We start from the raw sequence: 21,064 nt of genomic DNA, 5'->3' as shown, positions 1-21,064 counted from the left end.
CAACTGTGGGACATTATATAGACAGGTGTGTGCCTTTCCAAATAATGTCCAATCACTTGAATTTACCACAGGTGGACTCCAATCAAGTTGTAGAAACATCTCAAGGATGATCAATGGAAAGGATGCACCTGAGCTCAATTTCAAGTGTCAAAGCAAAGGGTCTGAATACTTATGTAAATGTGTCAGTTCTGTTTTTATTTTTTAAACATTTGTCATTATGTGGTATTGTGAGTAGATTGAACAGGGGGAAAAACTATTTCATCGATTTTAGAATAAGGCTGTAATGTAACAAAATGTGGAAAAAGCCAAGGAGTTTGAATACTTTCCAAAGGCACTGTATGCCTCTGCGGGTCATTCTGGTGTGTGTGCATTTTCCAGTCTCAAATAGCTGCCTGTCTCACTTAATAGCCAATAAATCGGCACACGTTGTCAAACAATAAACGCCTGTTTCAAATAAATGCTGGGTCTAAAGTTATTGTTTAGGAGTGAACTTTATTGAGTACCATTGAGATTGCTCAAAAGTAGATAAAGAGCAATGGGTTTGTTATTATAATGTTTATACCGGTCATAATAAACAGTATGGTAGACTTCACAACATTTTTCTGAGCAAAAGCTGTGTGCATTAAGGAAATAGACACCTGGCGGTTGTGTTCAGTGATTGAAAAGCAAATAAACGCCTGGGCTATTATTTGAAGTTTTATGGTATGTCCGGTGCGTACCTGGTTGTGTGTGTGCATACATACTTGCATGTCTCGGTGTGTCAATTTGTGTGTGTGTGTGTGTAAAAGTGTGCGTGCCCGGCGCTGGGCAGGAAGCAATCACAGGCCGATGGCTGAGCTGGCGGGTTCTTCATGGGTCAGTGTGCGCAGTAATGACTCATCTCCTCCCCTCTTCTTCTCCACCACTCTGCAGCTGATTCGTCCAGCAAGCCCAGCTGAGCGCCATCACAGACAGGAAGTCACTGTCAGGCTGCATCATGAGATTGATCCTCTAACCTAGGTCCTGTTTCAAAGGGCAGCTTTAGCCGAGACAGACTAAAACGTCTCACTCACAAATATACGCTTGTCTGTCTGGGCAAAAACACTACAGCACAACATTATAGTAGAAAATGCAATTACTGGATCCAAAGCCTTATATTGAGAAATATAGTATAGCATCTAAATAGAAGACTGACTGGAACAAAGCCTATCGGCAACAGTATATTGTGCTGGTGGATATCTTGCATAGCCTATATAAGAGGAAGTCATATTTCATGTTAATTTGCATCCATTAAGCTGCTGAGTCTTCGAGGACACTTGAGAGAACAATCTGACACTGATTACATTGGCCTGCACTGGTAGTACAGTCATTTCAGCACCATGCAGAGAGAGCAGAGCAGGGACATTTAAGGACAAGCATTACAAGTAAACAATTGGCTTTACAAGTTATAAATCAAGGATTGGTGGGTTTTTTCCTCTCACACTGCATGAAAATGCTTGACTAAGTGAGTATATTCTTCTAGCATGACTTCCTCCACATATTTCATTTCAGTAGCTCACATGTGCTTCACTATGTTTTTGTGCATCTGAAATAGGCTTACCTATTTTGTTTTTATGCATCTGGTCAAATTAAACCTATTTAAAATAGAAACGAACATGTAGGATATTTCAGATTTGACTAAATATAATTCACAGGTAGGCCTGTATGCACCACAGTTGAACATTCCATAAACGAGCTGCCTTTTAATTTTTTTCGCTCAGGCCCGCAACTCAATGTCCAGTTCTGAAATGTGGCCTAGTTTTCAGGTGAATGTCCAACGATCTCGTCCCAGCTCTTCCGACAAGTGGACACAATCCACTCGTGTTCATAGTCATCTGCAGGAAAATAAAAATATTTTCAGAATAATAAATAAGATCATAAAAGGTCAGAATAAAGCAACAACCTTTTAAAACAATTTTTAAACGGTAAATTCCTCTAACAACTACAAGGCTAGTATAAACAAATAACCTATTCTAATAGCCTAGTTCATAAAAAACATTTGAACATTTAATCAAGGGAGACGGGGGAAAAAGCCACTGGACTGGAAGCAGCATATCATTGTCATTCTATTCGAGCTTTTGAAATGAACACATACATTCAACTTAAGTCCCGTTTACATCTCCGTCAAATCAAGGTAACAATTAGGAGAAAATAACTTCTTTAAATCACACACACCAAAGAAATGTACAAACAGTTTTACAAGGTTGACTCGACTACCAAAAAAACAGATAATATATTGGTTTTCATATCGTTAAAACTGAAATGAGTTAATCATTGCAGATCAAGGGGTAGCCTAGGAGGCTATAGCTTCTCTGTTGGGACTGAATCGGGGCGTCGCAGCTGCACACACTTGAGTGCTCACCCTGTGGAACAGTGTACGCTGGGCCCATTGTTGGAAACAGGTCTGAAGCTCTTGCCTGATTGTGTGTAATTGCCTGCGATAGTCCTAACAGCCACTCCGTCGGCTCTCTCGCCACTCTACCTGGCTCACGCGTTCGGCAATTGAAAATCACAGTTGCGCCCTGGCCCGGATCCGCACCAGGCACCACAGCAGCTGCATACGAAACTAAGGCTATCCATCATTTTTGTCGCGTTGTGTTGCCTCCCCTCTTTGCAACGGAGGTCACCGTCAAGAAGGACATCTCATCACTATTTTAAACCAATTAATACCTCTGCACCGGTTTCTGTTGGTGGCGAGGCCTTAGCACTGCAATTACCGTTTCCCTGAGCGCTTATGGTAATGAGATAGAATTCACACATTTTCATTTTTGCTGTAATTTCCCCTCTTAGGATTGTGATCGCTTCACAGAGCGTTTAAGTCAATGCTAAATTGATACCTTAATACAATTCTATTTGAGGGCACAGGTGGTCACCATAGTTCGATGCAATCTGAAAGAAATGGAAATTCAGAATCTAAACATTTAACACTTCATGTGTTTTTAAATTCTTTGCCTACTGTGGATTTGTTATTTAAAATCTGCAATAATGCCTTCTATAAATAATACTCTACATAGTTTAGGTGCTTTAATTTGGATATATTAATTATTGGGAAAATAATTTTGCCTACACACTAGTTAAACAAATAATCATAAATGGATAATAAAAAATATTATCCACCAGGTTCAAATAATTTTAGCCTGCATGGTTGTATTGTTTTGTTCATTTGTCTACACGACTGTCATGTAAAAAAAAGAAAAGATGAACGTTAAAAACAAATTTTACACAAGGGTGATGTCAGCATTAGTGGGACATTAGTTGTAAACCTAGTGGTACATTTGTGTTTTAGAGTACTGTACTATGGTAATATTGCAAACCACAAAAATGTGTATTGGGTTGTTGCTGAATGTGTTCTGTGCATGAAAAAATGGTTTTGGTTAGTGTGGAATCATTGTAGTGTGTGTGGTCAGGATCCCAAGATGGGGTGACCAGTTGAAACTCAGCACTTTGAGATATCAGCTGATGTAAGAAGGGCTTTATAAATAAATTTGATGAACAACCCCCATACATATGAATCCTTGCGCTACAATGATGATGTTGTCATACTGTCAATTATAATTCCACAATCTAGCTTTGTTAAAATGAATAGTTATTGGTAGTTCTTTCAAATATAATAACCATTCATGTAAACAGTTATATTTTATGAAAATTTGATTTATAGTACTTTTCAGCTATAACAAATGCACCAAATTAAGCTTTAATCAATTTAAAAAACCTTTCCTGCATTAGATATTCTAAAATACATTGAAATATGTTGTTTTAGTTGTTCATAACAGCTCTGAATCGATTTTAGACGCTATATATAGCAAATAAGCAGCATCGGACAATGGTGGAAGGAATTAAAGGGACACAAGGCGAGGAAAGGAGAAGTTTGTCACAAAATGTTTAAAACAGAGTGTGTTATCTACAAAGGCTTTTTGATGAGTTCATAACAAGTGTGAAATGGGACACAAACTTATTACTAATGAAAAAAATTGTGTCCCAGTTAATTTACTAAATTGTCCCAATAACACCGAAAGCAACACGCTTTAGCAAAAGTATGGGTGTGATGTTGTTTTAGGGGTTTGTAGCGTCCGCTGAATGATAAATGATCAAGTTGTTTCATCCCAAAAAATGTGAACAAGACCTTACTTGAAATAAACATTACTTGAGAAGGAGCAAACATAAAAACACCAAAAAGTGTCCCAGTCATACATACTTCACCCTACATGTAAACTATATTGCATATTATAAACTGGGTGGTTTGAGAGCCCTGAATGCTGTTTGGTTGAAAACCGTGGTATATCAGACCATATACCACAGGTATTACAACAAAACAAAACTTTTTACTGTTCTAATTACATTGGTAAGCAGTTTATAATAGCAATAAGGCACCTCGGGGGTTTGTGGTATATGGCCAACATACCATGACTAAAAACTGTATGCTTTGTGCCTAAGAACAGCCCTTAGCCATTGTATATTGACAATATACCACACCTCCTCGGGCCTTATTGCTTAATTAAACGGCAGTTAGCACATCATAAACATGACATTAATGCTACAAATATTTTCTTGTTGGTTGTCTTCCCATACTAATTCTGCCTTTCCCCCCCTGGCCCTTACTGGGACTGTTCGGTGGTGTCTATAACTGGATATAACTCGTTACCCAAACTCTCTCACAGAAAGGCTCACCCACGAGCAGCAATGTAAAAGGGAAACGATAATGGCTCCTTGTTAAAAAAAAAAGTGTTTCCGTTCAACTAATGCAGCAGAAACACTTAACAGCGTTAAATTAACGTAATGCCTGTCAGATCAGCTTGACCAATAGATTAGCCAACCAGCCAGGTTAGTTACTTAACGCCTGAATATAGTTGACGTCGGAGTTGTCATTATTCTGGGAGAGGTTATTTGTTGGAATGAAAATAATCTTAGTGGATTTACAATTGGAGAGGAGATAGTTTCAGGATTCAGTAAAGGACCCTGTGATATTACAGTAAACATGAACATTACTGATTGTATCTTTTGGGAAAAGCTTCAGCTTGGTTGCATCCCAAATGGCACGCTATTCTCTAGGCTACTTATAGTGCACTACTTTTGACCAGAGCCATATGAGCCCTAGTCAAAACTAGTGCACTTTATAGGGAAAAGGGTGCCATTTGGGATGCACACCTTGACTCACAATAGAGTGGCAGCAGCCCAAGCCGGGGGTGTTTTCCTTGGCAGTGGGATACAGGGCTTTGCAGACCTTTGGGGGGGGGGGGGGCAGGTGCAATAATAATAAATTTAAAAAACAAGGGCAAGCACCCACTCGCCACCACCCTCAAAAAGAGCAAACAATTTAATTACATTTCATAATTCATAACTTGAAATTCAAAACATACCAACTGCCTCTGTAGCCAACATTTCAACATTTATAGGCCTATTTATTTTCTGTAACACACTCACTCATCACAAATTGTATGCAAGCTAGTGCAACTGACTCCTAAACCAATGAGATTATTGACATCAGGAAAAGAGTGGCCATCAGCTGATCATAGTGAATGATGATGTAAATATGCTAGCTAGTTACAGTGCCTTCAGAAAGTATTCACACCCCTTGACTTTTTCCACATTTTGTTGTGTTACAGCCTGAATTTAAAACGGGATTAAATTGAATTTTTTTGGGGTCACTGGCCTACACACAATACCGCATTTTACAAATGAATTAAAATGAAAAGCTGAAATGTTTTGAGTCAATAAGTATTCAATCCCTTTGTTTTTGCAAGCCTAAATAAGTTCAGGAGTAAAAATTTGTTTAACAAGTCACATAATAAGTTGCATGGTCTCACTCTCTGTGCAATAATAGTGTTTAACATGATTTTTAATTGACTGCCTCATCTCTGTACCTCACACATACAATTATCCCTCAGTCGAGCAGTGAATTTCAAACACAGATTCAACCACAAAGATCAGGGAGGTTTTCTGAACATGCACAATCTAATCATCTATGTCAAAGTATTTCAAATATGTAAGTTGAAAACACTGTGTTAAATGCACTGTGTGTGTGTATCCCTAACCTTGCCAACAGACAAAGAGCTATGAATGGATGTGGTTTATTGGTTTATCATTGGCTCTGCAAAAGTAAAAAGGCATGATGTGTAACTCAACTTGTTTTGGGGGGGGGGGGGACATTTCTTTGGGACCATCAGGTGACGTCCTGACAACTGATACACAGAATGTTCCTGCAACGTTCCCATGAAACATGTCTTGAACATTGATATCTTATATTCTGAGAACATGGCAACCATGTTGTGTATGTTTGGTGGGACGTTGATGGAATATTGCCCTCTAGAACATTTACGTGTCTAGAACATTGATATCCTATGTTCTGAGAACATGGCAAACATGTTCTGAGTATGTTTGGTGGGACGTTGATGGCATATTCTCCTAACCCTCCAAAAGCAAAACACATACATTTTCTTGCAACGTTCCCATTTCTTATGTTCTGAGAACATGGTAACTACGTTCTGTGTGAGTTCAATTTAACAGCACATTGCATCCCTATGGGTTAAACTGTTTAGGATAGATGACCAGTCCCATATAGTCTTCCACTGAATTGATTTTGCTTGTGTTTTTCCTCTTCTTCCTATGTTTAAGGTCATTTAGAGCATATTGCTCATAATAATAATAATGAGGATATTTCATTGTTTACGCTTGCATTTCTGTTCCTATATTTAGCCTACTTTCCCCCCCATCATTACCCACCCTAATTTATGACGTCTGCAAACTTACATTTAAAGGTCTGAAGGGGTAAATGGTTAATCATTTTATGTTTTACTTTATATCTTTTTCTCAATACCTTAAGACCATAAAACAAATATGCTGCTTTTGAAATTTCATAGATCAGGCTCACACTCACCACTATGCTTCAACCCTGTTATGATAGTGCAGGGCGGGGGGAACCGGGTGGGAAACGACCAATGGGTGGGTTTCCCTGTGGGTCCTGCTTTTTGTTTCACATCCATGGGCTTTATATCAAAGATAATAATGACATCATTAAAGTGTAACTGACAGCATTTTAGCGACATAAAATCGTATTAATATCTGTTCATATACACCTCCAGGAAGAATATGTTCCCATACTGTATGGTCATTTTCACATTTTCATAAATTCTTAGAACGTTTGGGAATTAGTATACTAAGGCATTTGTGAAAATTCTACAGCAATATAGAGTGGGAAACCGTCCGTGCATTTGGACAGTTAATAGACACTGCAGTAAATAAAACATCTGTCTCATCCAGAACCAGAGTCTATGCAGACCGGTGCACCATAGCAAATCAGAGCTACAATAGGCCTTTACGCAATAGGCCTTTACGCAAATAACCCATTTGCTACAAGGGCCTGCCATCATTCAATTTGAACTGGACTGTGTGTTTACAGGTGTAACAGTTTAACTTTATGGCGTCCCCTCGTCCCGACCCAGGGACCCTCTGCACACATCAACAACTGACACCCACGAAGCGTCGTTACCCATCGCTCCACAAAAGCCGCGGCACTTGCAGAGCAAGGGGAACCACTACTTCAAGGTCTCAACGCGACTGACGTAACCGATTGAAACGCTATTAGCGCGCACCACCGCTAACTAGCTAGCCATTTCACATCCGTTACACAGGCAGTTGCAACAGCGCGACTTGGCATTCGCCAAAACATACACCTGAATGGATTTCTGCAAATATGTCAATACCATGGGAGTCCTCTTACATTTGGAAACATTACAGTCCTATTGCTCAAACAACCATGAAATGGTAGGCTCCATTTCCCTCAATTATCCACATCAACGACAAGATCAACAACTAATTCTAGCCCGAGCAACATGAGCTAAAATATAATGAAGAAACGTTAGATAAACCCTCTCAAACTTTTTCAGCTAGTTGGCTGTCAAAATTGCCCTGATAAACAATGGGGAATTGTAGCTTGCATGTCCTTCTGCAGTTTACCTGCCTGGCTAAAGTTGGCTAGTGTGAGATCACCTGTCCTCAACACTAGCTTGCTAGCTAGCTACTTCCAGACAAAAATGAGAGAACACCTGACTCTGACCATTTTACTCGCCCTAGCAGAGCTGGTTAGCTAGGCTGTTTACATGTTATCTAGAGTGTTCGTGACTAACTATTGTTTTGCCTACGTTTACTGACCATATTCAGCGGGTGTTGCGTAAATTCATCAGTTATTCTGCGCTCTGGCACAGTCAGACAAGAGCGCTCTTAAATTGGAGTAGATAGCCAGAGTGAATTTGCGAACTCAAGAGATATGCTAACTGGTTATAACAGTCGTTCAAGTTCTCGTTCAAGCTAACCAAATGACACCTGCATCTCTAGATGTGTATAGTCACTGAAAAACTATATGAGGGGAAAAAGTCAGTCACTCACCAATGACATGACATCCTCCTAGCAGCTAGCTATCTAGCTAACCTTAGGCTCCGTGTTTTTAGCTTGCTACATAAATAGATACGCCACCCTATTAGCTATGTTATGACTGACGTGTGATCATTGCCATTGCTAGTTTTATTGTATTGACATTCACAGACAGACACTCCGTTTTTGTCCAAAATATTGAGTCGTTGAAACTGAAACAGTGCATGCCGAATTGAGGCAGCAAACAATGTACCAGGCCAGCTGTTACTTACAACCTGATAGCAATATTTGTTGGACTACCAAGAAAAGTATTGGTGAATTATATGAATCATGCATTGAACTGCATCTATCTATTCTGCCAACAAAGTATCCATCTATTCTGCCAACAAAGTATCCATCTATTCTGCCAACAATGCCTTAGTGTACGTCATGGAATGTTGAGTCAAATAGAACCTATTTTAAAACCTCTTATGAAGTTGGTTTTGTAGCATAAACTGGGAATTTGATTTGACCGATTATGATTGTCTGTTTGTTCCATATCTGCAAAGTCGTTAAAACGCTGTCAGTTCTACTTGAACACTACATATATATTTTTAAAGGCCTAAACTAAGCTGTCTTTATATCCTAGCAAGAAACTATATTGATATAGCAATGCACTAAGAAACACACCTGCTCCAAAAGGACGCACATAGAATAGAGAACCATTTGTACAAACTGGCTGCTTTTTCATCAGCCCCAAAAATAAACTAAAGATGTAATCATAATGATTAGTGCTGAGCGATTAGTGCTTTTTGAGGTCGGTTTGGTTTCGTTTCGAATATGAAAAAATAATCACGTTTTAGGTTTCGATTATTTAATAAAACAATTAATAAAAGTCCATGATGGCAGTGACTGCCCATTACTGCTTTTCACATTACTTAACTTTAATCAAATAATTTAGTTGTTGTGTGTCACGTTCTGACCTTAGTTCCTTTTTTCTGTCTTTATTTTAGTTTGGTCAGAGTGTGAGTTTGGGTGGGCATTCTATGTTGTTTTTCTATGTTTTGTTCTGTTGTTCTATTTCTATGTGTTTGGCCTAGTATGGTCAATCAGAGGCAGGTGTCAGTCGTTGTCTCTGATTGGGAGCCATATTTAGGTAGCCTGTTTTCCTTTGTGTTTTGTGGGTTGTTGTTTCCTGTGTCTGTGTTTGCACCATACGGGACTGTTTCGATTTTCGTTTGTTATTTCACATTTTTGTAGTGTTCAGTTTTATATATTAAAATGGACACTTACCACGCTGCACATTGGTCCGATATCTCTTACTCCTCGTCAGAAGAGGAAAGTCGTTACAGTTGTGTATATTAAATGTTTTATTTGATTACTTAATTATTTCATTCGAAGTAATAATTTCATCTCTATAGAGCTGCTGCCTATGATGTCTGACAAAAATCACTATTTTGTAGTTCTTCAATGTAAATAAGGCATACTTTTTATAACTGCTGAATACCAACTATCAAATCACTTAGATCGTGTATTTTCAGGAAGAGATACCTCACGAAACAGCTGCTCTCGACATCACCTCACGATCGTGCATTATTCTCTCTTCTGTTGCAGGCGTAAAAGAAACAGATCGGACAAGTAGATGCACAATGGATTGTTGTTATTGTACAGTCGTGGCCAAAAGTTGAGAATGAAAATGTATATTTGTGTCAAAGTCGGCTACATCAGTTTGTATGATGGCAATTTGCATTCTCCAGAATGTTATGAAGAGTGATCAGATGAATGAAAGTACCTCTTTGCCATGCAAATGAACTGAATCCCCAAAAAACATTTCCACTGCATGTCAGCCCTGCCACAAAAGGACCAGCTGACATGTCAGCGATTCTCTCGTTAACACAGGTGTGAGTGTTGACGAGGACAAGGCTGGAGACCACTCTGTCATGCTGAATGAGTTCGAATAACAGACTGGAATCTTCAAAAGGAGGGTGGTGCTTGGAATCATTGTTCTTCTTCTGTCAACCATTGTTACCTGCAAGGAAACACGTGCCGTCATTATTGCTTTGCACAAAAAGGGCTTCACAGGCAAGGGTATTGCTTCCAGTAAGATTGCACAGTAAGATTAGGTGCAATCTTACTGGAAGCAATATCCTTGCCTGTGAAGCCCTTTTTGTGCAAAGCAATAATGACGGCACGTGTTTCCTTGCAGGTAACAATCAACCATTTATCGGATCATCAAGAACTTCGAGGAGAGCGGTTCAATTATTGTGAAGAAGGCTTCAGGGCACCCAAGAACGTCCAGCAAGCGCCAGGACCGTCTCCCAAAGTTGATTCAGCTGCGGGATCGGGGCACCACTAGTACAGAACTTGCTCAGGAATGGCAGCAGGCAGGTGTGAGTGCATCTGCACGCACAGTGATGCGAAGACTTTTGGAGAATGGCCTGGTGTCAAGAAGAGCAGCAATGAAGCCACTTCTCTCCAGGAAAAACATCAGGGACAGACTGATATTCTGCAAAAGGTACAGGGATTGGACTGCTGAGGACTGGAGTAAAGTCATTTTCTCTGATGAATCCCCTTTCCGATTGTTTGGGGTATCCGGAAAAAAGCTTGTCCGGAGAAGACAAGGTGATCGCTACCATCAGTCCTGTGTCATGCCAACAGTAAAGCATCCTGAGACCATTCATGTGTGGGGTTGCTTCTCAGCCAAGGGAGTGGGCTCACTCACAATTTTGCCTAAGAACACAGCCATGAATAAAGAATGGTACCAACACATCCTCCGAGAGCAACTTCTCCCAACCATCCATGAACAGTTTGGTGACGAACAATACATTTTCCAGCATGATGGAGCACCTTGCCATAAGGCAAAAGTGATAACTAAGTGGCTCGGGGAACAAAACATTGATATTTTGGGTCCATGGCCAGGAAACTCCCCAGACCTTAATCCCATTGAGAACTTGTGGTCAATCCTCAAGAGACGGGTGGACAAACAAGAACCCACAAATTCTGACAAACTCCAAGCATTGATTATGCAAGAATGGGCTGCCATCAGTCAGGATGTGGCCCAGAAGTTAATTGACAGCATGCCAGGGCGGATTGCAGAGGTCTTGAAAAAGAAGGGTCAACACTGCAAATATTGACTCTTTGCATTAACTTCATGTAATTGTCAATAAAAACCTTTGACACTTATGAAATGCTTGTAATTATACTTCAGTATTCCATAGTAACATCTGAAAAAAAATATCTAAAGACACTGAAGCAGCAAACTTTGTGGAAATTAATATTTGTGTCATTCTCTTTTGGCCACGACTGTAGTTAATTACCATGTTTATTAATGCACTAAACTATTGTAACGACCCATGGTTTATAAGCGTGGAAATCGACTCTGCCGCACGAGCATGCTTTTGCGGCACAGTCGATAGCGCGCTGGACTTCGGGCTAGAAGGTCGAGTGTTCGAGATCTGCTCCCTGCTGTTTCATTACATTGGTGTCAGAAGTGATCGGACCTTGCATCCACGACAGTGCGTGTGCTTGGCTGGTGAGCGCGTTCCTGTAAGATGTAGAGTCGCAAGCTAGCGCGAGGACGCGCTCTTTGAAAAGGAGGGAGTAGTATAACGACCCTGGGTTTATAAGCTCGGAAATCGACTCTGCTGCACGAGCATGCTTTTGCGGCACAGTCGATAGCGCGCTGGACTTCGGGCTAGAAGGTCGAGGGTTCGAGACCTGCTCTCTGCCGTTTCATTACACTATGTAGAAAGGTGGCCTGTCAGAAACTACAACCTCACAGTTCAGGCTGGATCTGATTTATCTCTCGAGAAACTGATGTGCGCATTGAGCTCACAGAAAAAAAATGAAGGAAATGGAATTCAAATAATTGAACAGACTTTGGTCAGTTAGTTGTTTAAAAAAATAAACATTATCGAAATTTAGGTTAAATCGCTCAGCACTAATAATGATACATAAGAAACTCAAAATTACCATCTTGATTAAAGGGGAATACCAAAAAGGCAGAATCACTTTCCTTAAATGTATCGATAATGGAATGAAAATTGCCTTTATTAATGTGTATGCTCCAAATTCATATGATCCTGTGTTTTTTAAAATTCTATGAACAGCATATTGTTAGAATTAACTGAATGCCATCTGGTTATTGGGACAGACAGTAACGCCATTTTGACATGCCGGACAAATCTAAGACCAACTACAATTCACACGCAACCAAGGTTTTCCAGCATACAGACTCGTAGAGGCCTACAGTGCCTTCGGAAAGTATTAATTTTGTAACATTACAGCCTTATTCTCAAATGGATTACATTTCCTAATCAATCTAAACACAATACACCATAATGACAAAGTAAAAACAGGTTTTATTTATTTTTGTAAAAACAAATCAAGTATTCAGACCCTTTATTCAGTACTTTGCTGAAGCACCTTTGGCACCGTTTACAGCCTCGAGTTTTCTTGGGTATGACGCTACAAGCTTGGCACACCTGTATTTGGGGAGTTTCTCCCATTGTTCTCTGCAGATCCTCTCAAGCTCTGTCAGGTTGGATGGGGAGTGTAGCTGCACAACTATTTTCAGGTCTCTCCAGAGATCTTTGATCGGGTTCAAGTTCGGGCTATGGCTGGGCCCCTCAAAGACATTCAGAGACTTGTCCCAAAGCCACTCTTGTGTTGTCTTGGCTGTGTGCTTAGGGTCGTTGTCCTGTTGGAAGATGAACCTTCGCCCCAGTCTTAGGTCCTGCGCACTCTGGAGCAGGTTTTCATCAAGGGTTTCTCTATACTTTGCTCCGTTGATCTTTCCCTCGATCCTGACTAGTCTCCCAGTACCTGCCGCTAAAAAACATCCCTACAGAATGATGCTGCAAACACCATATTTCACCGTAGGGATGGTGCCAGGTTTCCTCCAGATGTGACGCTTGGCATTCAGGCCAAAGAGTTCAATCAGACCAGAGAATCTTGTTTCTCATGGTCTGAGTCGTTTAGGTGCCTTTAGGCAAACTCAAAGGGGACTGATTGAAGTTGGTGTACAAAATGAAAGTAGAAGACGCAGAAACTAAACTTAAGAATTGCTTCTTAGACTTGCTTTCAATGAGAATGACAGATCTATTCCATGTGAATTTGGTCGGGACGCCGAAAAAGTTACATATTGCAGCTTTAAGTTGTATTTCCAGGCTCTAGCATTTTGCCCCATCCTAATATTGGTTTAGATGCTCCTGCCCCCTGGCTGAGTATCGAGAGAAATATAGTGTATAGTGTCTCCTATTGCCCTGGAAGAGATGGTCTTCAGTGATATATCCCTTAAAACCTTTCCAGGACAGGCGTTCCGCTAGCGGAACCCCTCGACAACATTCCGCTGAAAAGGCAGTGCAGGAAATTCAAATATATATATTTTTAAATATGTAACTTTCACACATTAACAAGTCCAATACGGCAAATGAAAGATAAAAATCTTGTTAATCTACCCATTGTGTCCGATTTTAAAAATGCTTTACAGCGAAAGCACAACATATGATTATGTTAGATCACCGCCAAGTCAAAAAAACACAGCCATTTTTCCAGCCAAAGACAGGAGTCACAAAAAGCAGAAATAGAGATAGAATTAATCACTAACCTTTGATGATCTTCATCAGATGACACTCATAGGACTTCATGTTACACAATACATATGTTTTGTTCGATAAAGTTAATATTTATATCCAAAAACCTCAGTTTACATTGGCGCCATGTTCAGAAATGCCTCCAAAATATTCGGAGAAATTGCAGAGAGCCACGTCAAATAACATAAATACTCATTATAAACTTTGATGAAAGATACATGTTTTACATAGAATTAAAGCTACACTTGTTCTTAATGCAAATGCTGTGTCAGATTTCAAAAAAACTTTACGGAAAAAGCAAACCATGCAATAATCTGAGACGGCGCTCAGAAAAAAAAGAAAAAAAAATTCTCCGCCATGTTGGAGTCAACAGAAATCAGAAATTACATTATAAATATTCCCTTACCTTTGATGATATTCATCAGAATGCACTCCCAGGAATCGTAGTTCCACAATAAATTGTTGTTTTGTTCGATAATGTCCATTATTTATGTCCAAGTAGCTACTTTTGTTAGTACGTTTAGTACACATATCTAAACACTCGTGTAGGTCCAGCCGAACCTCGGACGAAAACTTCAAAAGTTATATTACAGGTCGAAGAAACTTGTCAAACTAAGTATAGAATCAATCTTTAGGATGTTGTTATCATAAATATTCAATAACGTTCCAACCGGAGAATTCCTTTGTCTGTAGAGAAGCAATGGAACGCAGGTCCCTATCATGTGAAATGCGCGTGACCAGGACCTGGCTCTCTGCCAGACCACTGACTCAAACAGCTCCCATCCGGCTCCACATCACAGTAGAAGCCTCATTCAAGGTTCTACAGACTGTTGACATCTAGTGGAAGCCGTAGGAAGTGCAAACAGATCCATATCCTACTGTGCATTCAATAGGGTCTGATTTGAAAATCGACCAACCTCAGATATCCCACTTCCTGGTTGGATTTTTCTCAGGTTTTCGCCTGCCATATGAGTTCTGTTATACTCACAGACATCATTCAAACAGTTTTAGAAACTTCAGAGTGTTTTCTATCCAATAGTAATACTACTATGCATATATTAGCATCTGGGACAGAGTAGGAGGCAGTTCACTCTGGGCACGCTATTCATCCAAAAGTGGAAATGCTGCCCCCTATCCCAAAAAAGTTTTAATATATCTCTTCAGTGATATGCCCATACTCCAATATTTCATAATAATGGCTTGCGATCTGGAGGGCAGCCTTTGGAACCCCCCAATCGTCCAATCTGTACCCTTACCAATATCATGGACAGTAATGGTTTGAGAACATTCCAAGATTTGAAATACACATTAACGGGCAACTCCTTTTTTCTACATTTAGAACTTAGGTCAGCAATGCTGGCCTATGGAGTCCCTTGGGAAACCCAACTACCGAAACATCCATTGATGGGATTTATAAATAAATTATCTGGGCTCCCGAAAGGACTGATCTCTATAATATCTAAACATAATATCTGAGATAGCCATTAAAGAAGTATGGTCTACAGATTTAATTTAATCTGTTCCATGCTTTAAATGGAACAGAATGTGTGAAAAATATAACCCTGGCATCCCATAATCCAAACCATCAATTTATACATTTCAAGTTTGTTCAGACTGTATTTAACACCCAGGAAATGTTTTATGATGAAATTGTCCCCAACTCCCAAGTGCTCACTGAGTCACCTAAATCAGGTAAGCATATTCCTTCATATGATGTGGGAGTGCCCTGTAGTTAAATGCTTCTGGGGCAAAGTTATGAAATAAATAATAAAGTGCATGGAGGAGTGGGAAGCATGGTTTCTGGATGGGGAGAGGGAGGAAGCGGGCGGGTGGATGGGGACTGAGGGGGTGAATGGATCAGGGTTATCTTTATATGCATTTATTAGATTTTCTTTGTACCTGTAACCACCCTCTGAAAAATAAAAATGACAAAACTAAATAAAAAGGTGGTGGGGCATTGAGATCGACTTAGACCAAAGGGAGAGTGTCCTCTACTGGCCCTCCAACAGTATCTGATCTCCCATCCAGAGACTGACCAGGACCAACTCTGCTTAGCTTCAGAGGCAAGCCAGCAGTGGTATGCTGCTGGCATTAAGGGAATGGTCTCTTTGAAATATTCCTTGCAGCAGAGGAATATTCTTATAAAAACGTTAGTTAATGAACTAATGAAACTCTTTAGGGAAAATGTTCTAAAGTTGCGGGAACGCTTGTTGTTAGCTGGGATGTCAGTCGATCACTGCCTGCCTGCCTGCCACCTCGGCTCTGTGCGGTTTGCTCCATGCAAGACGCTCTGTGAAGTTCCTAAACCTCGTACATACACAAGGCTCTCCTAGCCAGTGTTATTACACATGATCAAGATAATGATGGGGGCTTGGCTTTGGCAACAGCAGTCTTCAGATTACAAAGCCTCCAGTGTCCTACACTTCCCCTTGAAATACCCCTATGGCCTCATAGAATTAGAAGCACTCATTCGAATTCCAACTATGAATGGTGTTCCGATGGTTTCAGGAAAAGTACCTTTCATTTACAAAAGTCTCAAGCTTTCTTTTGATTTCTATCTGTGATTCCTAGGTTGTTTATTTTTGGAGACAGAGCAGTGCTGGGGTGTGTTTGTGTGTGTGTTGCCAGGACAGGGGAGAGTAGGGAAGGGTAAAGAGGAGGATACAACGACACAGTCGATTATACCTGGGAGGCAGGCAGCAGTGGGCTCCATGTGGCGTTGGTTGACAGTCAGGTGGACGGGGACACTCCTTTTTTCCACCCGCGCCATGGCGCCACCACTCCACTCCCGGACTGGACCGACCTGAGAGATGCTGGGTCACATCCAGATGATCTGTCTCGCCCCGCCCCTCCTCCGCTGCTGTGAAGACTTAGAGATTCCTCCTCAGGGCTTCCTCCCATCTGCTTTTGTACTTCTTCTCAAGTCTTGGCCCAAAGCCTGGGCATTTCCCTGACTCTTCCTTCCCGGCCCAGCAGCAGCTCTCTGGGCTGAGGGCCCTGCTCCGCTCCCCCGTCCCCCTGCCCTTTTACCCCTGCCTCTTATCTTCCCCTTCTGTTCTTGATTGTGTCCCAAATAATCACCCAATTCCCTATATAGTGCACAAAGTGGTGCACTATATAGGAAATAGGGTGCCATTTGGCACACAACCCTTCTTCTGTCCTGTACCACAGCTGTGAGTGCACTCTTTCCTCTCCTCCTCAAAACACGTAGTCCCCGCAGGGAGAGCAGTTCCTCTGGACGTCCAGTAAGTGCCGGGACCCTCTGCTCTCCTCCTTCCTGGACGGAAGCCATTGGCAATAAATTCCGTCTTCACACCCATTTTGACAAATGTACCTTCAACCTCTCAGAGATGAAAATAAATCCAGAGGACACACAGTGTTCCTCGTCACGTCATATGGGCCCGAAGCCCAATGATCCCACTCGTACACAGTTCCTCTTACACAAACACTGGATGTTGCCATTAAAAAAAACATATGCAGATTACATTTTTAATTATGCACTATAGAAGTGTCTGGATAAGGGGCCAATAATCCATCTAGGAGATGATAATGTATCTGAGAGATTTATAATGTTGAGTTTGAAATCACAAATCAGTGCAAAATGAATTATATATGTCCTGTGCAAAATCACAGAACAAACAGCAGACAGACCTAATTAATCTGAATCAGACTATTGGAACAACAGTATTGTTTTTAAAGCTCCTCCTATTTTTCTCCTCAACTCTACCTTTCTTTCCCTCTGTTTCATTGATCAATAGCAGAACTGTTATGAAGGACCCAAAGCGAGGAAAATCGGGAACATAATTCTTATTACATACAGTATGTTCAAGACATCTGTTCAGGATGTGCATCTCTTCGTCTGTTTTTGTCTATACACATGAATTAGATTTACATGCTCCGGATCACATAGTGATTAATATGCGGATTCTTATATGTATTATGTTTGGCTGGGACCACTTGTAAATCATAGGCCGCTGTCTGCCTGTCAGCGATCATCCAAATTTACACACTTTGTTTGTGGTGTGCTAATCAAAGACAATCATAAATATAAATGTTCATATCATAATTTGTTTTTCAGTTCTTGTATGTGTATGTATAGGCTAAGCTACACTCACTGTTTCCAAAGAATGCTGACTTGGCTGCAACCTATGCCAAAAGATAGCATACAGTATGTCTATTATTTCACAGGACATGACAGCTGGGCCGTCTCCCATAATGCACCATGCATCCCATTCACAGAGATACGACTAGATCCATAACCATTCCTAAACCATGACATTGTCTGGTGATGCAAAACTATGAAAAACTGGCACGGGTATTGGAATTGCTATCGGAAAACCTGACATACCTCATTGCCTTCAAATCAAAGATCCCACATTGGGCACTCAATGGGTGGAAAAAATGTGTTTTACATTTTCCCTTTGAAAAGAAAACTAAAATGACTGCAGTGGAGAGGCAAGCTTGGCTGAGAGGACCAGCAGATGATGAGTTATAGGGTAATTAGGCTGCCTCAGCAAAGTATCTGACTAAAATAATCTACTATATTAGAGAATCTGAGTAATCCACCAGTATAGTAATTTTTCAGTTTAGTATCAAATGTTTCCCCGGTGGCCGACGCTTACTCATGGGTTAATATCTACCCTGAACATTATGATAAAGGAATACATTTTACTTTGAAAGGCCCAACAATTAGATAAGAAAGACATATGTCGAAGTCAAATTGTAATGGAGACAAGGTGGCACGCTCTCTGAGCTCTAATGAGCTGGAGGTCAGAAACATATGTGATACAAGACACCAGGATCTGTTCTCACAAAAACCTTGAAGTGAGCTCCAACAGTCTCCACTCACCTGCGTTTCTGAGAAAGTGATGCTCATAGTCAGTGACGACCCTGGCGTTGGGGTCGTAGAATCCATCCCCACAGTCATAGCAGCCATCTGGGATGACACGCAATGAGTCAAGGTCTGTCAGCTGAGACTCCCCTGCCAGGTCAGATAGACAGAGAGTAAGTGACTGGTTATATGTATTGAGACAAACAACAACAAATGAAGTGACCTAATTTAAGAAAAAAAAGACAGATTGCGGTAAAAACCATTGAGATAATATATTATATTCCATTGCTATGGTATAGAGACTAAATAGATGATTACCCTAATTCTTTAAATAAAGTTGCACTATGCAGAAATCGCTCCGCCTTTTCCTGGTTGCTAAAACTCTAATAGCTCCCCTAATTTCAGTTCATGTGACAAAATAAGCTGGTGTAGAGAATCATTGTACCATCTAAACCACTGTGAAATATATTTTCGATAACCAAAATGATTGTTGTTTCAGCTGTTTGAAGCTGATGTACAAAACCGAAAGTAAAAGACGCAAAAACAAAACTTAAGAACGGGAAGTATAGAAATGGTGCACATAGAACAGATATACTGTTTCTTAGACTTTCAAGTAGAATGATATCTACAACTCACATTTCTATGAGAATTTGGTCAGGTCCCCCAAAAAGTTACATATTGCCACTTTTAAGGATTTGAGGATTTAGTCTGCTTATATTAAAGAGGAACCGACACTGTTTTAGCACCATTAAAGCTTATTAAAATCTGTTCATATACACCCTCTGGAAGAATTTCACAGAAAAATAAGCTAAAGTTTACCTGCAGGTTTGAGTCCATTGCACCTCTCAGTGTAGAACTGTCTGTCATAGCCATCACAAAACTCCCAGTCCTTCTCTTGGTACTCCAGTCCATCAGAGAAAGTATACTTACCCTGTGGATTAAACACTTTGTAGTTTCAGTGATTTTAAACACTGTAGTACCCTGCATCAAACTGTTTATATTCAGTCATAAACTTGAAACTTGCATCTAATGGCAAAAGAGGGATATTAGGCAAAAAAGAGACAAACTTGTGTTTGGATTGGGGAATTACATTTTACCACAACATAGGCCTATGTCAATATGGTTGAATTGTCTTTTAATCATGCATCATTTGTTAAGAGATCGAGGCTATGTTCCATATCCTGTGGAGTTTTTACCATGAACAAAGGGTCTGCGCTGGCTCGGAGTAAGGTGTGTTTGGTCATGGGCTTGCTTGCTTGCTAGATCATGTCTAATGGAGCGTAGTAATCATGATAATAATCGAACTGGCTACTATTATGGCTGAGATACGCATGAATGAACTGTTGACCAAAAAGGAATGTATTTCCTGTGTGGAGCATGCAGAGAGCACATGTAGGGGGAGAGGTATAGCAACGTAATAATTGCGACAATTAATGTATATCATTGCTAAAGGGGACCAGATGTAATGTCCACTATAACCAATGTGAAACACACACATAGACCTACCCCCCCCCACACACACACACACACACACACACACACACACACACACACACACACACACACACACACACACACACACACACACACCTGTTTGGATATTCCTTTCTCCCAAGTTCCTTCATATATGCTTCCATTTGGGAAATTGAGTACACCTTTTCCATGGAACATGCCATTCTTCATCTCCCCAACATATCTTGTCTCTGTGGGGAATTTATACTCTCCTTCTCCCTCCATCCTGAAGAACAGAGCAAATTACATATCTAATTCACCAGTGGTGAGATGAGAACAACAATGAACTTCAACTTGTGCAAGAACTGGTGCAAGCTAGCTAGCTTCCCAACATTACAATTTTGACACTTAACTTACCAATTTGCTAAATTTCTACGACAAAAATAGTGATTAATTTACCTGCCATTCTTTACCTGCCATTCCAGTGTAACTGCTACCTGTGAACTCCATATGTGTTATTTTATTAAAAGCTACATAGAACAACTGGGGTTAGTTTAGCTAATAGCTGTCTGGTCAGTGTTGCCAACAAATTTTCAGGGTAAGTTGCTAGAGCCAGGTTGATTTGTTGTTAAAAGTTGCTAAATTACGTTGTGATGTCATTGCGTGATAACGTAAAACTGCGTCATTACGTAGAATACACATTAACGTTACTCAAATTGACTGGCCATCTCGGCAAAAAATATGATTTGACATTAAGGTACAGACTCCCACTCTTTTCTGTACATTTTTGATTGAGACATGTTGATTGATGTTGTAAGTTCTG

At 40.4% G+C, this 21,064-nt stretch overlaps 1 pseudogene; it reads right to left on the bottom strand.

Moving 5' to 3' along the window:
- Nucleotides 1-472: 472 nt before the first annotated feature.
- On the bottom strand, nt 473-20,882 carry LOC139543636 (MORN repeat-containing protein 5-like; annotated as a pseudogene).
- Nucleotides 20,883-21,064: the final 182 nt, after the last annotated feature.

This window comes from Salvelinus alpinus, chromosome 18 (assembly GCF_045679555.1).
Source record: "Salvelinus alpinus chromosome 18, SLU_Salpinus.1, whole genome shotgun sequence".
Classification (NCBI taxonomy): domain Eukaryota; kingdom Metazoa; phylum Chordata; class Actinopteri; order Salmoniformes; family Salmonidae; genus Salvelinus; species Salvelinus alpinus.
This window is presented reverse-complemented; position numbering and strand designations above follow the sequence as displayed.